Genomic DNA, 21,760 nt, shown 5'->3' on the forward strand with positions numbered 1-21,760 from the left:
TATTATATTTAATCTTTGACTTTAGGTTTGAAAGAGGATAATTACAAAAATATAAAAGTATAAGTATATAATTTTTATTTTTTACCCTATACCCTAGCTGTGTGAAATTTGTGTTATTATGATCGCAACTCTATGATGTGACCAAGGACCATTATCATTAGTCAAAGTCGGTCAAATTGTCAACTATTAATTGGTCGTGGCGGAACAAATCGATAACCGCTAAAGTTCTCGACCTCGCCCGCGCTTTCCGCGACCCTGTGCCACTTCACACACGGATACAGCACAGCACAGCAATGCACAGCACAGCACTGCATTGCACATCATCGTACAGCATGGTAGGGGAAACCCATCATGGGTGCCCCGGGTTGGGGATGTGCCTCAGTCAGCTGAAGCACCCCGGGGGTATGTGGGACTCTTACCCACTAAAACCACCTGCGGTTTGCCTTCAGCCGTATACGGAGGGATGTTCTGGATCTGTCTAACACAGAACTCCCTCCACGACCGGCTGGTCTACCTAACAAGGGACTGGACTTCCACCAAAGATGGTATAACATAGCACAGTTAAGTATGGTACAACACAGCATGATGCAGTCTACAGTATAGTGTATTGTAGACTATAAGTGGGGGAGGCGACTAAGCGAGGTGGTGTGCTCGGTCAGATCAACTCAGTTCACGCAATATCAATTCGGGATCTGTACATTTTACGCAAGAAGTATGCTTCCCCTTGGTCTACTCTATACCCTGGCAAAATTTTATCGAAATCCGCCAAGAAACTTTGAAACCTAAACAGTAAACAATGCATAAGACACAAATACTTTTTTATTTTATACACTAACATTATAGTGTTATTTAATGTATTAAAAATAATATTTTTTATTTCATAACTGTTGGATTCAAAATTAAAGTAATAATATAAACGATAATGATATTACGTTTAGGCGATTTAAGCATATCAATCTTAATCCACGAGGATTCTTGAAATCTATTGTTATTTTTGCGTCTCGCTTACTGGTGAGCTTATGGGGCTTGATGGGTTAAAACATTACTATCGGCCAATCAGAGTTAATCTGCTGATGCTGTTAATGGCTTGTGATAAAGCTTGAGCAATCAGCTCTGAGCTATTGTGCTCGAGTTAGGTTTAATTAGGGTCTATTGTGGTGCCTACAATCAGGTGATTAGCATAATGTAGGTGCGACCCGTATGCGACCCGCGTGCGACCCGCGTGGGACGTCCGCCGTTCGTGTGACCCCACCCGCGGGAACCAATAGGTATTGTTGATTTTGTGCACTTTGCCCAATATCTATTGTTCTACCTATGACTATGTAGATTAAATTGTACTGAAACAGCACAAAACAGTAATTTTCCGACAAAGCGTTCCGTAAATTAACACTAGATTTTCCAGCACCTTAGTTTGCCTAGTAATACATTTAACAAGAATATTTTACCATGATATCATATAATATAAGAAAGGCTATAAGACTTATTATATTATCTAAGTAATTCTTTACCAAAAACTTTCAAAATCGATAATGCGGTTTGAGAAGACTGAAATATTTTCGCATTTTTAATATTAGTATGGATAAAAATATAATAAAAGAGATGACATAACTATAATATTATAATACTAGTTCAATATTCAAAGTACATTAAACAACAACCCACTACGTCTTAAAAGTTAAAACAATTCTAGGCCTAACCACAGAATATATATTAGTAGTACCAAGCCTAACTCGTTTATAGTGCGCGCGTTGATGTCTAATGTATGAGGACATCGCTCGTAGCGCGCCGCACGCTACGGGCTACGAACATACGTAGCAATATTTTTCATATTAATCAATTTCAAATTTTGTAATCGTTTAATAGTGTCATGTTAATCTATACATATAAATAAAATCGGAGTGTCTGTTTGTAATATTGAAAGAACCGTTTTTTACTACATGCATATGAATGTACAATGTACATACGGTACATATACCCAAATAGCAATTTTTACAATTTTTGTCTGTAATCTGTGTCCGTCTGTTTGTTCCGGCTAATCTCTGAAGCCTGAAGGCTGGACCGATTTTGACATGACTTTTATTGGCAAATAGCTGATGTAATAAGGAGTAACTTAGGCTACTTTTTAACCGACTTCCAAAAAGGAGGAGGATATTTTTTAACTTTTTTTATGTTTTACCTATATTTTACTCCGCCGTTTGTGGACCGATTTTCAAAATTATTTTGTTGTTGCATAAGATTTGGTCCATTTTGTTGACGCGGATGAAGTCGCGGGTAACAGCTATTATTATAATATAATATCTATGGACGCTTCACACCACGTCAGTTTGGCCCCGTGCTAAGTACCTGAAGGACTTGTGTTACGAATACCAGACAACGGAAATATATTTAATACTTTTATACTATACATATTACATATGTTTTAGATTTTTTAGTATATGATACACATTTAATACACATCCTTGACCTTTTAAACTTTTTTGTTCCGTCTGCGGGATTAGAACCCTCGACCCCCGGCTTGAGCTACCAACAGCCCACCAACTGAGCCACAGAGGTCGTCAGTATTATAGGTATAGTCACAATCTAGCAGGAGATAGAGCAGGATGTAGAGTTTTTGTGTTGACTCTACTATTTAGCGAGTCACGGCGGACGAAGAGATTTTCACGCTCAGAACCCATCCCATTGTTTGTTTTTTTATTAAATTTAGTATGGGTAAACCACGAAATGCGTAAAGTTTTGCGAGGAAAACCAAATGTAGAGTCATGTACAAATTGATCGCCGTAAAAAATTGTCGCTATCACTTTCCGGTTTTTTTCCTTTTTTTTTTGTTATTGTAATCGAATATATTGAGTTTTTATCGATTCATCTGTGGCGATAACTGCGAAGTAATTATTTTTTACAGACAGTACAAACGGAAGTAAACTTTCCAAACGGTTTGTGTTTTGTTTTTGTTTGTAGTCACGACGCTGCACGTAATTAAACGACTGGAGTTTGCGAATTATTTAGATGATCATCATCATTATAAGATCATAGATAACCTGTGTAAATATAGGTATACAGACAATAACAGATAATATCTATTGTTTCCAAAACTCATACTATAAAGAGATGGTTTTCTTGTTTGAAGGATAGGGTCCTATGTAAATAATAAATATGTTACAAAAAAGACAAAAGCTACTTTATCACGAAAAAACGGTTCTTGTAGGAAACTATATTTTATTAGCGCGGACGGTTCGACGAAACATGTGTGATAAATTGATAATGTAGAGTCAGATCGTTTCCAGTTATTTTTTTCAAATAAACGTCAAACTTTTCCTTCTGTAAAAATAATATGTTTGAATTAATTAATAATACGCTCTGTATTATTAATTAATATCAAATAAATAAATAAATAAACGTCTATTCAGTAATTGTTTTATTTTATAAATTATTGTATGTTTTTTTAATAATTATAATTTTAGCGGTTACACAATAGTGATGTCTTCCCAGCGTTATTGAGACAAGCTTCCCCGCAGGTGTAAATGTCAACGTTACCTCACCGCCCTTTCTCCACTGACTCTACCTCTACAGGGTGTAACAAAACTAAGTAATAACTAATAATACTCCCACACCGATTTCGGTGACGGTGGCTGGTTTCATTGGAACCAGGCCTGTTACGCAGGAATAGTTTTATAGTGCCCAAGTGTGTGCGCAGTACACAAGAGCACTCTCTATTCCTTTCATTCTCATAACCCAGTGAGACGGAAGACCGACACGACTGGCGAGAGATCAGGCGCAGGACCGACTTTTTACATGCCTCTCCGACGCATGGATCATCTTACTTTTCAGATAATTAGGTGATCAGCCTGCATCGTCCTAACCAAACTTGGAAATACCATGTTTCCAACGTGGGAATCAAACCCACGACCTCCGAGCTAAGAGCCACGCTCTAAGCCACTAGACCATGCAGGCGGGAAACTTGTGACGCCGGAGCGCTTGCCAATACAAAAGTAAAAAAAAATGGTCTTTCAGCGCTGCTACTTTCACAGTGAAATCTCTACAAGGCACAATCATCCCGAAGTATTATCACTTAGTTTCGTTTCACCCTGTATAGAACTCTACATAAGGAGCGCCCTTTCATTTCACGTGGACTGAATATGCATGTGCAATATGTCGTGATAGAGATTGCGAGGTGCAAGGAACTCTACATTTTCTAAAATTTTGATAAAATAATTATTATTATTCACACTACTTCTATAGGTGACCGAACGCCATAAATAAAAGGTCTTTTCTTCATTTGACCAGCATACAAAACTCTACGTTTATGGTTAGGTTATGTTAGGTTAACATTTAGTTATTACAACGTAAATTATTGTAAAACAAATAATTTTGCGAATTGAAATTAGTATTAGTATTTTATTTATTTTAACTACAAATTATTATTTATTTTTATTATAACAGGATGTTGTTAGTACACTTTTTGTGTAACGAATGTAGTGGATTCACACTGAAACTATTAAGTGTTTTTAGAAGTACTTTTTTACAACCTATTTTTATTTTATTGCAGATTTTTATAGCTTATTTTACGCCATTTCTGTTCTTAATAATTTTTTGTAATATCTTATAATAAATATAATATATTTACATACATCTAGGCTACTGTTTATTCTATGTGGCTGTACTACTGTTGAGCTAAATGTAATGTGTGTATGTTGAGTATCTGCTGCCGGTAGAGTTGTTGACATTCCGTGCGTCAACACGGCAGTTTTGACATCGCGTCACAGCGTCATGTTGACACACTCGGTATATTGTGTACAATGACTCAGTAGCTACATGATTATACAGGCTTATTTAATTGTTAAAAAAAGGGCAAGTGCGAGTCGGACTCGCGCATGACGGTTTTCGTACCGTTAAAGAGTGAAAATGTGGAAAAAATGTGTTTTTGAATGGGAGCCCTTATTTATTTTATTTTATTATTAAATACCGAAATACACATAAAATTAAGGTGTTTGTATAAATTTTAAGTGTTTACATCTTGCTATTATGGATTAGGAGCCAAAAGGACTACTATAATGTCGATACTAATTATAAAGTAGTATTGTACGTTGTAAGTACATAATATAATACCTAAGCTAGCTTTGCAGCCTGATCGTATTGCTAGTGATAGTGGACAAGTAATCAAGTTGACTTGGAGAGCGGTGGGCGAGGCCTGCACTGGGATAACGAGCCTATATACGTGTAGTTTATGTGAGTGTCTGAGTGTCACAGGCACAGAAATAAATTAAGATAGAATGGCTAAGCGGGTGGAGTACGAGTGTTTTAATCTTGCACAAGTGTGCAAGATTCGTTCATTCAGTCAGCGCGCACGTCTCGACTTGATTACACCGGAGCGGTTGTGCAAAAATGCCTCATTGTGCAGTGTCAAATTGTAAAAACAGAAGTACGAAAGTGAATTGGTCAAAAGGAAGTATTTCTTTCCACGGGTAAGTTATTTGCTCTAACTAAAAGCAAAGCAAAAATTGACACGAGCAATTCCTTAGCAACGCACGCGCGTCGCCGTTCTATCTTGATTTATTTCTGTGGTTACAGGCTTTACAAAAGATTCAATACTCTAGATACGCATTTACAAAGGATTTGACATTTAAGTGACCCTCAAACTTAACAGGCTGTCAGGTTTAAGTCAATGTCAGACGTTATATTATGTGCTGTTTGTCTGTCTGTGTATTTATATTATCGTCTTCGTATAATTTACTGTAGATATTCGATTTAATAATATCTGATTTGATGCATCTAAAAGTAAAATGTAATTTGTAGGTTGTATTGTGTAACAGTGAGTGGGTCACCTTGTAACTTTTGATTTTATTGACCGTTTTAAATTATTATAAAATATAAATCATGATCATCGTCAGCTACGGTATTTTAATTCCAAATCTTTATTCCAAAATTCGGATTTTTCTTTAACTTTATCCATTAGTACAATTGAATGACTGCCATTCCATGTAATGTTTAATTTGTGTAAAAACTCTTTAATTTGTTATTGTTTATAAGAAATTGCTTGTTTATTCAGAAAATAAGTAGATTTTATGAAAATTGTTATTTTTTTTTTCATTTCAATGATTCTTGTCAGTATTAACATAATAAGTGTAACGACAGGTGACGGCGCGGCGTAATGCCAGGTGTATGTATGTCTGCCGCGTGCGGTCACCACCTTACTTCTCTTATTTAAGTTATAATATTGCGTTGGGAAATGAAAAAGTCCGCGATACATCGGGACGGAACACGAGTGAACTTGTATGGTGACATACTTTAAATTACTTAAATTATATCAAGTTTTTCGATACACGTGTTATAAAGTAGTACAAAAACCTGCTGGTCTTGGGGAAACTGATATTTTTTAGTCGAAGTTGTCGTTATTCAGTTTCTTAATCATTGATGATGTAGAATATTTTTTAAAGAGCCTAGATTGTCCCACTGCTGAGCAAAGGAATCTCCAAAAGTCTTCCAGTTTTCTCGATCCAACGCGGCCGTTTCGCGTGAACTAAAAAATTACTTAACAAGACTACGTATATTTAGGACTGACATTTATTAAAGTTCATCATCTAGCATTTATAATAGCTCGTGTATCCTACAAATTACAATCCTGTTGGCGCGAAAGTGGTCTATGACGCAATGCGCTTACACAACGCGTCACGACGCTAGCGCCGTTTTGGGACCTACTGATTGATAGGGAAAGTAATGTCACCGTGCTAGTGCGACAGGCATGACGCTACTGATAACCATAAATAGGAGTAAGTGCCTGCCTGGTACTAGCGATTATTTAGCGCTACAAAAAATACAACAAAATAGTATGACATAATTTAATTGAATATGGTAAGTATAGCGAATGAAAGTCGTTAACTGGAATTATGGGTAACTTAATGATCTTACGTTACGCGACCGACTTTTAACTATTTTTGTGTTACCGCAAGTGCTTTGCAAAAAAAGTCAAAAGCTACGAAATTGCATCGCTAATGGCCATACACGTTGGTCACCTTCCCCCTTATGAATAAACGTTGTATAAGCTTTGAATAGTTATACCGTGTTTTGTTCCTGTCACACAAGTGACATTTTTAATTGGATTGAAGAAGACAAAACACTGTATAACTATTCAAAGCTTATACAGCGTTTATTAGTAAGGGGGATAATCTATTGGCAATAGTTACATAAGGAGGGCGCGTGCGGCTGACATTACCGAGCATTGTGTAACGGAAATAGGAAACGCTCAAAGGTTAAGGCACAAAGGAGCCGACGAGGTCCTCGACGTGCCCGGTAATATGCCCCTGACGCGCCAGAGGTGGAGTTATGACTTTATTTTGGACACTAAATCTTCGCACGCGATTCAACTTATCGCGACGAAAAGGTTGGGGTCTCTTTATTGCTTGTTAAATGGCCGCGCTGACGTTTAATTGACGATAATGATGATGACTATTGATGGTGATGTTTCGAATGCGCGACGATTACTTATCTAAAGTCGCTTTTAGCGAATGTGTAATACATTCGAGAGCTAAAAGCGTCTTTACGAAACGTATTTCGCAAGCTAAAGATGGGCTTCGTCTTACAGTCATTAGAAGCTGGTAAGACCCGATGACAGTCACCGGGTCGCCGGGTCGCCTCGCGGGTCACCGGGTCGAAACACTTCTACGCTCGTTAAGGCCTTTCCACACGACGTATTTTTGCGCACTGATGACGCGCGTTTCTGATACACTCGTCTTTTGCGCGTTTTCATCGCGTTTTGGCAGATATAAAGTTTAAAACGTGTCGGCTTCCTTCCGTTTGCTGAGCGTTTAACTTGCGTTTGTATCGATGCAAGTTAAACGCTCGTAAAAACGTCGTGTGGAAGGGAGCTTAGACTCGTGCTATACCATGCCAGTTATACGTTAGTGATGATTTGTTGCAGAATGGTATAAGAAAGTAAGCCGACGGCTAAACACTTAAGCGCTTTTTAATTGCATCTTCTTCTTCTTCCTTTCTCTCTCTCTAGCAATCTTAAAGATCTCGAGTCTCATGTTATTTTGCGACTCTCGTCACTTTGTCGAGAAGAGTCTTAGAGGACTAAACAAACAAATAAGGGGTACTTACTTAGTCGCTAAAAAATATTGCAACCATAGCATATTTTTAAATTCAAGGTTAAAACAATTAAATAACTTTAAAGTAGTGAATTATAAATCAGAACAGTTAAAACTTCAAATTATACAACATGATTGGTGAGACATGTTCAATACTTAAGGAGAGTACTCTGTACTCGATTCTCATTATAATTATGTAATAAAATTACGTACTTAATTTTTGACCGAATTTCCCTTTAAATAAATGAATCATGCACATTGGACACTAAGTAAATTACGCGGCTAGGCAAGTAGGCATACCTATGCGGCCGGCGCGGCGGCGTGCGCCATCAAAGAAAAACCGCGCCGCTACCCTTCCCGCGCGCGGTGTCCATGCGTTGGGTAAATAATTATTTAACTTTAAGCTACATTTACTCAGTAATCAATTGATATTATTTATTTATATATATTTTTTCAACTAATATATAATAGGCAAATATCACGTCCTCGAGTATTGAACATGTCTCACCACACCAGTCATGCAGTACAATACTGAATACGTAATACTCGTAAACTACATACCTACTTAAAATTCGAGTAATTTTAATTTTATGCGTAGCGCCTTAACGTTCAAGTTGAAATATTGTCCGTTTTTTACCTTCAATCTGGTTTCGAGAAGTTTTAAGACAGCAAAGAACTGTGTCGTAATTGACTGGTTATTTACTGGTTTTTGTTAAAGGACAGCTCTGTTCGCTCCAGTTGTACGGGTCAAGAGCGGGCCTGATGCACAGACTGCTGAAAACTGACTAGTGTCTAGAGAAATCTGAATATTTTATACTTCTGATAGTATTGGCTTCAGAATTTTGTAGGTTGAGTAAATGTGTGTAAATGTGTAAGATATAGTATTTGTTTGCAAAATAGAGTAAGGAAATAATAACTCCCACACCGGTTTCGGTGACGGTGGCCGGTTTCATTGAAAACCAAGGCCAGTTACGCAGGTGTAATGAGGCGCAGGACCGACTTTTTACGTGCCCATCCGACGCATGGATCATCTTACTTGTCAGACAATCAGGTGATCAGCCTGCATTCTCCTAACCAAACTTAGAAATAACATGTTTCAAACGTGGGAATATAACCCACGACCTCCGAGTCAAGAGCCACGCTCTTTACCACTGGACCACGGAGGCGTCTGTCTTATAGCAGTACTATGTAATATATAATTGTTACGTCGATGTTATAATACCGCCCGTAGCCTTTGTCTGTGCCCACTCGCTCGCTGGTGCACTTCCTATATTTTTTCTATTTCAACTTTAATTGTTTGTTATTATTTGTTTTGTAATCGCGAGGACAATGGAGGCGTATCATGTTTATTATTAACTAAATGGGTCGACTGTGATAAATGTGTCAAACTGTCTTGGATGAAGTAACAACGATCATTCCACTTGACATCACCAAAACGATACAACCGGTGGTGCCATGTGGAGCCTCTAGTAGTCTAGTCCATATGACACCACCGACTATTAATGATGTTACATAGTTGCTTAGTTGTTGATATGAAAACTCCAATGAAGTTCAAGAAGTCAAGTTTATATTTACCTGTCACTCAAATGGAATACTTCTTCTAAATCTTGACATCACTAGGGTGGTGTCATATGGACTAGAGATTACAAATGACACTACCTGCACCGGTGGCACAATAGACATAACTACCAGTAGTTCGACTGCAAAGAAACGGACAGGATTCAATATCTGTCAAATTCGTCGGGTTTCACTAGGATTATAAACGGAATGTGCCTCGCGCTGGCTGATATAATTTATTTTTAAATATTTAAATTAATAAAGATTTCAAAATTGGATTCTGACAATTTAATTTGCATGTGCCAAAACACAAACAACAAAACGACCAAAGAGGAACACGTCCATAGAATATGTCATATTTTTAAATACGTAGGTAACAAGTTAACAACCCTAGCGACGATTTTCGTCATAATACGTCAAATTTAAAAATTTCAACATCAGTTCTAAGTCGGCATACTCTATCATTCTGTCTACTCTGCCGGTGGTGTCATTTCGGTGGTGTCTTGCGGAAGGAACGAGTTACAAAATTGAATATTTATTCTTCATTATGATTTGATTAATTAGGTTTGTAATCCGCTTAGTCATTACAAGATGTCTTGTCTATTTGGCACCTTTTTTTCTTGAAGCGTATTCCAGCATTTTCGAAAGATATTAAAAGCTTAAGTAATTGAAAAAGAAAAGATAAATTAGATGATAAAGATAACGCGTCTACGCAAGAGTTAGAAGTTGACATAGATACTTTTAATAGGTAAGTAGGCCGCGCAGGGAGCAACATGACATGGCTTAAGGAACATTAAGATATTATCTTCACGTCATACGATGTATATCGCGAGCATGTGACTAGGGCTGACAGCCCTTGAATTGACACGGAAGTACTACAATAATCGTTAATATATTATAAGAACTATCTTTCTACAGGTTTCACCAGAATTGCGGCGGATGAACTGCTGTATTCTGTTGAATTTAGTTTAATGTAAATATGTAAATATTTCATGCACTATTGTAACTAAATTAAAACAAAATAAATAAAATTTACTTTATTTTAGGTTTATATTTAAATTTTAAGTATTATACATATAACTTTAAGTAGCAGAATGAATATTTTGGACAGCCCTAAGGGACGGCCTTGCGGAGGACGCGCGCTGTTAGACTAAGTGGGTCTAACATCAGTACTAACAATGATTCACGTTCACAAACATACGTTACACAATCATGACATGGCAGTAGCTTGTAGATCCTGTCTATGCTACAAGATGGGTTTCCAAGATCATAAAAATTAGTTTAAAAAATAAGAAAAGACTTTGTACTTTGTCCGAGGCCAATAGCACGGCAATGTTATAGACCAAAGGTCGATATCTTGGGAATCCAAAAACTAATTACGGAAAATTTAATAAATATTAATTATATGCTGTATATATGATGACTCGGCAAATCTTACTTAGCTCCTTAAGTTTATGAAAATGTCCATACTAGTTCTGTCTAGTCCTCTCACGCCCAAACCGCTGAACCGATTTTGCTGAAATTGGGTATGGAAATTTGTCCCGGGAAAGGACATAGGATACTTTTTATTGTAGTAAAATGTATGGTTCCTGCGCGATAGACGAATTTTGTCGCAACGGAGTTGCAGGCGTCATCTACTATGCTATACAACAGGTTTACGGTCATGGAAATTTTAAAGCCAAACTTTACGGACTAAAATTGGTTGCATCAACTATGTGCGAGTGCTCGACCGAAGGCAGTATGTTTGAACGAACCGCCTATCATGTTCTTTGGGAGTATAGTCTTTGGCAAGAGGAACGAACTACAATGCTGAACTATATTATAAATCTGGAGTCGCATACTACATTGATCTCGTGGACAGTGCTAGGAACTTCCGTGCTTTAAATTCGTTTTTGTCACAATTATTATTGGCGATAGTCAAACATAATAAACTCCAATATTAACTTAGCTTCAGCTTAGGAGTCACAATTATTAGCCTTCTTTCCGTGGTGCTCCTCTTTCGGTCATCGCAACTTTGTGCTGTCTCCCGTTTTGTATGGGGAGGGAAATTAGAATTTTTCCTACTCCTCCTATTTTCTTCCGATTAATTTCGTTGCGGGTCCCAAGACAGTTTTAGCATGGCCCTCGGGCTCCCTGAGATCATATCAAAGGGTTTTTGTGGTTGAATACCGCTGTCGATTCTGGCGACACAGGAGATACAGTGGTGGGAATGTGTGGTGGGCCAAAACCCGATTTAAAAAATGTACAGCAGGATATTATGCTGAATATAGCGAGGTATTGCTCAACACTGATCATAATTCGCGTCGCGACAGCTCGGTGACGTTCGGCAAGGCCGGCAAAGGACGCTCTCGAATGGAGACTGATAATGTTGCTGTTAGATGCACTTTCTAGTTCAACATTACTACAATAAGACTAATGTTGTTGGCTGTGCAAAATATGTATTTAGTTATAGTAGAGGAGGGGAGGGTGCTATTTTTGTAGTCACTCGAGCGTCATGAAGACCTAGTAGGTTTTTTACAGTAGGTAAAGCTGATAAAACAATAATAAGAGCGTTTTTATTTTAGCGGTGGTTTCCGAAACTGCAGCCATTTTAAAGTTTTGAAAAAGAAAATATATTTAGAAAATTGCTTATTTATATCAATTACAAATATATTTTCGACAAAAAGGACTAAATCAGTTAGTTTAGTGCAAAATAATAGCTTTATTTTTTTATATTTTAAAATGTCCCTATAGGCTTACTTAACCTTTGAATCGTCAGTGCTTTTTAGTTAAAAAAAATTAACCACCACGTGAGAAATTTGATTTCTATACCCTGATAACTAGACACATGTTGGAAATCCCCTCTTCCCCTCCCTAACTATTATGTTTAACTAGTTTTATAAATATGATGTGATAGGCCAGGTTCACACGGCACAATCCTGCATGTTTCCTGCACGTTTTTTTGCAGAATACGTCTTAACGAATAAATAGTGGCGCATACAATGTATATAAGCTTTATCCACTGTGCCTTTTTCTGTTCGTCAAGGGCATGCGTTATAGCGCAGTCCACAGCGAACGTGAGGCATGCCCGCGGCGCATGCCCTCTGACCGTATCCAAAACTTCAAAAATGACAATATTGGCGTTGCGTTCCTTGACGCATTCAATTATTGAATGCGCCAATATGAAAGTTGATGACAAAAATTGAAGATGAAAGTGCACAGTGTGGGCATAGCTATAGATTCACACGTTGATTGTACTGCACGATTTGTTGTAGTACAATCGGCGTATGAGTGTAAAGACGTATACTGCAAAGAAAACGTGCAGGATTGTAGTGTGAACCTACTTTTAGCCGTTAATTGGTTCTTAAATAAAGCAGTAGGTACGTTGCATTACGTTGTAAGTCAACATTTTGAATATTATTTAAATTTGATTATTTATATAATAAATGTTAAAGGGCACTATCAGATGCTAATTACAAAGCAAAAACATTTCAATAATTCAAGCTTTTTGCTGTTTTCTTTATACATTCACTGAAACTTTGACATGAACCATGAACCTAGTTTAAAATACCCTTGGATTTAGAAACTATTGCGCGAAAACTAAAACAATAAAATTCTTTGTATTGCAACATAATAAAACGCTAGTAATGTCACTTTTCAATTAAATTTCAGTGTTCAAAGCCTTCTATAACGACCGTTATTATTGTCGTAACCAATCGAGTGGCGATTGTAATTAATATCGACAATGACAGTTAATGGAATTGCAAATTGTTTCGCCGCGCGGGCCGCGTGCCTCTCGATACTTTTTCAATTATACAAGGTGTAACAAAACTAAGTGATAATACTTTAAGGTATGTATGTGTTCCTTGTAGAGAGTTCACTGTATAAGTAGCAGCGTTGAAAGACCAACATTTTTTTTCGCTTTTGTATGGGCACGCGCCCCAGCGTCACGAGTTTCCCCATACAAAAGTGAAAAAAAAATTGGTCTTTCAGCGCTGCTACTTATACAGTGAACTCTCTACAAGGAACACGCACACACCCTGTATTATCACTTAGCTTTGTCACACCCTGTATACAGACTAGATGACCCCCGCAACTTCGTTACTCCAAAATTTGGTTATCGCAGGGCAATCGTACATTTTTCCGGGACTTTTTCTATGTCCTTTGTTAAGACTCAAAATATTTATATACCCAGCTAAATCGGTTCAGTGGTGTGGGCGTGAAAAGGTTACAGACAGACAGACACACTTTCGCATTTGTGATATTAGTATGGATAGCTAAACGTTATAAATACGTATACTTTAATAATTGTCATTTTATCATATTAATTAATCTATTAAAATGGCATTTAGGGCGGATTCGACCAAACTGGAATAAATTTTTACTCAAGTATAACTGTCTCCTAATCTAAGAGTAAGCTGGTTTTGCGTTTTTCCAACTTCTAATCCAAGAATAAGGTAATTACACGGGAGTAAATATTTACACGGGCTATTTTGGTGGAGTAAATATTAAACTGAGAATAGTTGCACAACAGGGTGTCAACTGTCACGGTCGGTGTCATTGTGAACTATAATTGACATTTTATTTCATACTCTTTGAGTAACTTGGTAAAATGCAAACGATAATATCCTAGAGTAAATTAAAGGAGTAAAATTATTCTCATGATAGTTATACTCGTGTAACTTCAAGTTTGGTCGAATCGGGCCTTAAGAGGATACACCAGGGGCTAGAGAAATTAAAAGAAAGTACGTGTAATATCTATAGCTGTCTCCCTTACCTCAAGCCTATACCGCAGAACGCGATAGAGACAACTGCAGAAAATCCAGAAAATCAACAATTCGTTGTCCCCTGATTCCTTCTCCAAAACTTAACCGATTTAAGTAATTTTTTCATTAAAGATTAAAGAAATACTTGAGCTGTGTCCCTATGTTTTATTTTTTTTGTATAATCTAGCCAAATCTGTTTTCTGGATGTTTGAACACAGCGGAAAATCTGGCCATTTTTTTGGGTTTTGAACGTTCATATCTTATTTAATAATTAAATTATGAAAAAAAAGGAAACATAGAGACATGGTATTAGTGGCCGTAGATATTCAGGAAAAAAAAATTATAACTCTACTAGCATTATCCAGGGAGGAAACAGGGGACAACGTTTGTATGGAAAAAAGGGCGGTGTGGACTCCTCTTAAACGGTTTAAAAAATTGACAGCAACTCTACTAAAAATGATCCCGTTGAAATCTTTTGTATGGGGACAATTTAATTGCTTTCGTTTGAATATTATGTCATTTTAAGGACGTGAGAATCATCAATAATATTATATTCAATCTTCATGATAGTATTTATAGTATTATCATTATGTAGTGAATTAGTGATATAATTATTTGTTGATGTTTGTACTGTATATTGGCGGTCGAGACCGTGTTTATTGTTGACCATACACGTACTTATATCAAGCATTGATATTAACTACTGGTCTAAGTGGTTACAATATCATAGTAAGTTGGTTAATGGTTATCAATCAAGTATAACACGCGTGTCGCGTACAGAAGTTAAAACGATTCAACTGAATTAACGTGTCATTGTATTTCTATGTTAAGTAAAAAAAGTTCGCTAAGGTGCTCCCTCACCGCGAGCATTCACTTGTAATGTAACATTTTAGATTCGTTTTTGAGCATTACATTACAAAAATACCTCCCTGACTGACGAGCATTCGCGTGTAATGTAACATTTGACTTTGAACATTCCAGCTAGTTGATGTTACAAGTTGTATCAAAATATTACACACTATATCATCACAAGGTGCGCATTGTAATGCTCGGCTCTCTTCCCTCACTGATCAATGCTCGACTCTGTAATGTTACATTACAAGCGAATGCTCCCGGTGAGGGAATACCTTTAGATAACGATAATAAGGATTATGAAGTACATTAGTCAAATGATTGTTATTTTGTTAGAGTTAGTTAAGTCCTTAATATAAAATAAATAAGACAAAATGGCTGCGCAAAAATTTTAAAATAATATCGTGTTTAAGTTATACTAATAATTTCGCTTATATATAAAATAATGAATGAAATGTAAATTCCATGCAATGAATGTAAACATGCAATGGTAATGTGTTTATGTGTATATGTGTATGTGTGTGTATGAGTGTGTGATATGCACTGGTTACAAAACTAGTTTGCGTAAGGCTCGTTTGTTCTGATTGTAACTGAATATCCAGCGTTGTGCAAGTCGGAAGTAGACCGGTCTACTATGTATACTGGTGTGGTTTACCAGTCTTCTGGATACTAGGATACAAGTCTTCAGCGGGGCTAAAATGGTCGCATTGGAGATTTTTTTTTTAATCTTAAAAATGGTCACTCAGCTTGCAATTCATGTCTAGTAATTCGTGCTAATTTGACATTTGTCAGTTTGACAATTCATTTTCTGAATTGATTTGAGAGGAATTGCTAAATGTGACCATTTTACCCCCGCTGGTCTTATGGTACCTATATCGGATATGTAAGTTCGCTCTCGTAAGTCTTTGCTGCAATCTCGGAATAATAAACAACAAATTGTATTCTCATGAAATGTCAAATCGACGTCAAACGCGTTTTGATTGGATTGATTCTCAAATATCAGTAAACATAATATCAAAATAAATGTATGCGATTTGACATAACATAAGTTATCGCTTCGCTAGCGAATACTAATGTCAAATCCTTCAAGCCATCATTTTGTGGCGTTGGCGTTGACGATAATCGCTTGCCGCTTGTCTAGGCCTTCGGGACATTCCGCTTATAATTCAGTGTAAGTAATTTGAAAGTCTAAATCGAATATGAGAATTGAAATTCAGATATCCCATGCTGTCTCAGTCAAGTTAAGTCTCATATCATATTGCATAGTATTGTCAACTCAAACGATATTCAGAAATTCGCCGAAAGTAGAGCACATTCAACGAATATTATTATGACATTCAAAATATTATAAAATAATACGTTAACTCTACTTCGAAATTATATAGAGTTAATTCAAACGTAACGGATTTCAGTGAGTTTGGTGCTCTATCCTTTTAAGTTTAAAAAATTTACTAGAACACAATGTAAAGCGAATCGATTTCTGCTTTGCCATAAGAACTTTTGTACAACAATTCAATAGATCAAAATTGGATTAAGGCTATTCAGTCTTGAAAACCATTGAATTTTTATCAATGATCTTGGGAATTTCGCTTAGCTGATTTTACATTTAAACGGCTAACTTCCTTTTGCACTTGAGACCATTCCAGGAACTTATACTAAATGCTATATAGGTACGTGGTTTGATATATCCTCAACATAGTTAGTTGCTGGTAAAAGGCAGGAAGCGAGTGTTTGTCGAGAAATTGCTGAATGAAAATGAGTGCTTATGGAATGTTTGGAGGCTGAGTGATGATGATGATGTCCTCGGAGGTCGCGCGTCTCCGGGCGTATGTAAACTATCGATGTGTTAGTTCCTCGTGTCATTGACAGGGTTTTTACGTGTATTGTTTGCCGGCGAACTTCGGTCCGCCGTTTGCACAAGGAGCCAGTCGCGTGGAAACACAAAACCAACAAAACGTGTAGTTTTTGCGTTTCCGAGCGTATTTTCAATTCTTCGACTGTACTACTTTACCTCCCCCCCCTCGGCCGCCCGCGGAAACTATATGAGTTACAACACAACGGGCCGGCGTTGGGTAACGGAATTCATTGCAGATCACATCAATCTTTGTGTTGCGGCGGTGGAATGCTCCTCGACAGCAGTTATGTCACCCGCACACATCCAAACACACGCACACGCGACCCCGATCGCGCGTAAACACGATTTGCATACGACGCGGTCAGTCGGTCAGGCGGTTAGGTAAGTCATCTCGGAGACAGTGGAAAGTGAACGTGTGCGACGTAACGCTTGCACCACCGCGCCGCCGCAGCCCGCGCAGCGCCACTGCACTTTCCATTTCGGCGCGACCTTGACCGAGCTCGAATCGGACACACTTCCAAATAAATCTGTTTCCTAATTTATAGATCCGTCGATAATTCACAGATTTCGTTCTTACACAACGCAGCCTCCGCGGTCACAATCGGGCCGCTCCATATTTGCACGACAACACGAAAACGTACCCGACGTCCAGGACTCCAGACGAGCTTCCCCGACACTTGCACTTAACTCTAGCACTCGTGTTGACGAAGTGTACTGTTAAACTGTTGTACTGGCGGAGTGTGAGTGTAGCGTGTGATAAGAGATAATACGTACCGGTCCGCTGCGCAATGTCCTCGTACTGGCACGCGTGCGGTGGCGTCGGTCGCGACTGTCGGAGTGGTGGTGAGCGCGCGCGCTGCCGGCCCGTCGCCGACCCCCCACCCCCTGTCGCCCACCGGCGCACGCGCGCACCTCCCCGCAAGTGTCACAACCGCCGAGGAAGTGGACGCCGAGATGAGGAGATCGCGTCAAACTAAACAGATCTCGGAACGGAACAGAGGGTCGGGAATTCCGGAGCCACAGATGACTAGAGGCTTGCTGAGATCTGAGCTGAGATGAGATCCGGAGTGCTGAAACAAAAGCAGTCATTAGTTTTCTTAGGCGGCAATTACTTATGAGATGAATGATTCGACAGGTATCTCGTATCAACCGCCTTCTTATCCTTAATCCTTAGTCCCTAGACGTGTTGATTACTACAGCGTCAGGTTTCGTTTCTACCTAGATCAAACAGGTCTAAACCTTAATTTGTTTTAACATAATATGAAGTTTTTAAGTTTTAACCCTGTTTAGATTCAGACAGTAGCTACAACCTATCGTAAGTTTTGGACAAGTTTGCAACTAATTGACGGAAGCAATTATTTCATTAGGCTTACTTATATTAGTTATCTTTTGAAAAATTCTACAACATCTTGCCTAAAGAAAAACCATGTCAAAGACTTGTTGTTGATGGGCGGCGAGGAGTAAACAATTTGCAAGGAATGTTAGTTTTCTCACTACGGTGTTAGGAGCGACTTTAATCCAAACGAAGCAAGTCGTCTGTTTTCTCAAGTAATGACAACAATAAATGGGTGCTACAGAATAAGGTAGTGTTTACAAAACAGTAGCTAAAACAGTAATAAAGCCTAATATTCTGATCAATATTTTTCAGAAAAAAGATTTTTTCTAATAATGGACAATACACAATTATTATGGAACGCAAAACACCGCGACTGTCATGCCACCGACCGGCCAAGTTATCCGAATCGCAACATTCAAAAACCGCCGCTGGGTTTATCGCGCGCCGCACTATGGAAAATGGTAGAACTAGAGCATATCATAAATGGTTTTTAAAAATATCACAATTTGAACGAAATATTTATTGCATTCGATACTCTAATAACCTAATCTACCTACTCAGACATTTTTTTCTACTAAAACTGCATAAATATTTTTTTATTATAGGTTGAAGTAAGTTGAAGTAGCGGATGGCTCATTCATATGTTTGCATACACATAATTCAAATGAATATTGTGAAAAAAGTATTTAGCACATGCATGCGGTTTTATACATTTTTAAAAAGGATATTTTATGTTCCTAATAATGAGCTATTAACTTTTTTTAATATGCTTTTTATTTTTGAGTAAGTACTTAAAAATTGACATACCCTATTTTTCACTTTTTTTTTTCGTCGAAGCTTTTCACATTTACCCACGTCTCCCCACGCGCAACTTTATATGTTATTTGATAGCCTAACTATTCATAAATGAAAAATTAAAGAAATCAACCGCGGAAGTTTGCGGTCCTGGAAGTAATGGAGAAAAGTGTGATAGAGGTCGGAGTAGATAATTCGGTACCTTTTGCGGTTACTGCTGACATAGTGTGCAAAATCAATAATTAATCACAATATTTTGATAGCAATAGCTTATTATATTCTAGTCTGCAGTCGTCCTGCGTGAGTAAATATTATGCATAACATTGATATTAGTACGTATTTCATATCTAAAAACCAGTATATAAGGGGAAGCAAATATCTTCAAATTGCACACTTCAGCGTGTATTATATATTATGTGACACTGATTTAAATTGGTTATTTCGATTAAAATGTCAACTTTCAACTGTACTAAGGGCGATTCCATAATTCCCTATATCGAGCGTGGCAGAACCTTGGAATCGTTGTCCATAGTTCTACAGCAAACATTAAATGTTTCTGAAAACAACTCGTGTTTTGTAATTGGTGACATTCAAAGACATATTCTGCCTTCTTTCAATAAGCGCTGGGCTCAAGCATCACGGAAAAAGGACAAATTTATTCGGAATAATACAAGCTGGCTGGAGTCAGGATATTCAGTACAGTTTCCGGAGTCTGAAGCACATTCAGTGCCATCAACTTCTGGTGAACGAAGAAGTGGAAACTCAGGTGATGGAAATACAGCACGAAGGTTATTTTACAATTACACTTGCTCGGCGAACATAACAGGTGTTGATGAAACATTGATTAAACGCTTGTATATTATTTTACAAGCTCTATCTTCTGGAATGATGATCGATCCCGAAAAATTTGGAGTTTATGCCTTAGAAACTGCGCGAATTGATGTTAGTAACTATGATTGGTACTACATGCACAAATTACTTATACACGGAGAAAACGTGATCAAACATTTTTCTGTTCTTCCTATTGGGCAACTGTCGGAATATGCACAAGAGTCGCGCAATAAAGACTACAGAAATAAGCGCCTGCACCATGCCAGAAAATGAAGACGTATTTAAAACACTTCTATATACTTCAGATCTATACCTTTTTAAGTTTAATAAACCCTTATGTAAGAAATGTGAAGGATCTTGATGAAGAGGCACAAAGTCTTTTGAAGGTGGTACCTGAAGGTGATCCTACATTTACACCGGAAGTAATTTTAGTTAGGAATAGTGAGGATAATAACAATTAGATACAACATAATAAGTAAGTAGTAACTCGAACCTAGTTATATAAAACCAATAATATTATAAGTTTATTTTTATTTTTTTATGCAAACGAGCAAACGGGTCACCTGATGGAAAGCAACTTCCGTCGCCCATGGACACTCGCAGCATCAGAAGAGCTGCAGGTACGTTGCCGGCCTATTAAGAGGGAATAGGGTAATAGGGGAAGGTAGGGATGGAAAGGGAACGGAATAAGGGAGGGAAGGGAAGGGAATAGGGTAGGGGATTGGGCCTCCGGTAAACACGGTTTCAACGGTTTCACGCCGGTTTTCTGTGAGGACGTGGTATTTCTCCGGTCGAGCCGGCCCATTCGTGCCGAAGCATGTCTCTCCCACGTCTAAATTTGTCTAATCTGAGATCAATTAGTTTAGCGTGAGGTATAGATAGGTACTATACGATTTTATAATTTTATGTATTTTATTATGCTTGTGTGATAAGTAATTGTTTAAGTTTTCTTAATTTTACTCATATTAGTACTTATTTATAAAAAATGAACATAATATAACTACTCGTATTACTTTTTCTCTTTTCTTTTTTTTTAACCTAAAATAAATATGTATACATTGAAAAAAAAATACAAAAATTGATTATTTTTTAAATCTTTGTATATCACTGTATACATGTGCCAAATCTCAATACAATACGATGAAAAACCTTGAAGTTACAGATTTTTGATCCGATACGGACCCAAATTTTCCACTGTGCGCGCCGGTACTAATTCGCCGGGTCTGTATACACACTGTCTGTTGATACACATTACACACCAAAGCATCCAGGCCGGCCGCTTTATAGGTAAGCATTATGCACTTTTATTTCCTTAAATACTTTGGAATAAATGTGAATACACTCACTTTTTTAATATTTAAATTAATCATAGGTTGGGTTGCACCAACTAAATTCAATTATAACTGTAACTTTAACTACAATGCAAAATGTCAAATCTTTGGTTAAAGTTAAAAATGGACACCATCAAGACGCCATATTTAACCATAACCATAGAGCTCGACAAGGTTTTAAATGCACGTGGCGAAAAAAGGAACTAACGCTGTCATCATACAAAAACGCCATTTTGACAGTTCTCCTGTACCAGCAGCGCTTCCGCCCACGTTCCTTTACAACCTTGTTGGACCAGCTGTCATCTGTCAATTTCTCCGGTCAAAGTTAAGGTTAAAGCTAAAGTTAGAGCTAAATTTAGCCTTAACTTTAACCATAA

General features: G+C 37.6%; 1 protein-coding gene across 1 annotated transcript in view; it reads right to left on the minus strand.

The window, feature by feature from the left end:
* The window catches only part of LOC121736040, a 37,377-nt gene extending 19,451 nt beyond the window's left edge, over positions 1–17,926 (minus strand). The window contains exon 1 of the mRNA XM_042127084.1: positions 17,865–17,926. The gene's annotated coding sequence lies outside the window, so the exon portion shown is untranslated. The remainder of the gene's footprint in view (positions 1–17,864) is intronic.
* Positions 17,927–21,760: the final 3,834 nt, after the last annotated feature.

The sequence above is a fragment of the Aricia agestis genome, chromosome 18 (assembly GCF_905147365.1).
Source record: "Aricia agestis chromosome 18, ilAriAges1.1, whole genome shotgun sequence".
Taxonomy (NCBI): domain Eukaryota; kingdom Metazoa; phylum Arthropoda; class Insecta; order Lepidoptera; family Lycaenidae; genus Aricia; species Aricia agestis.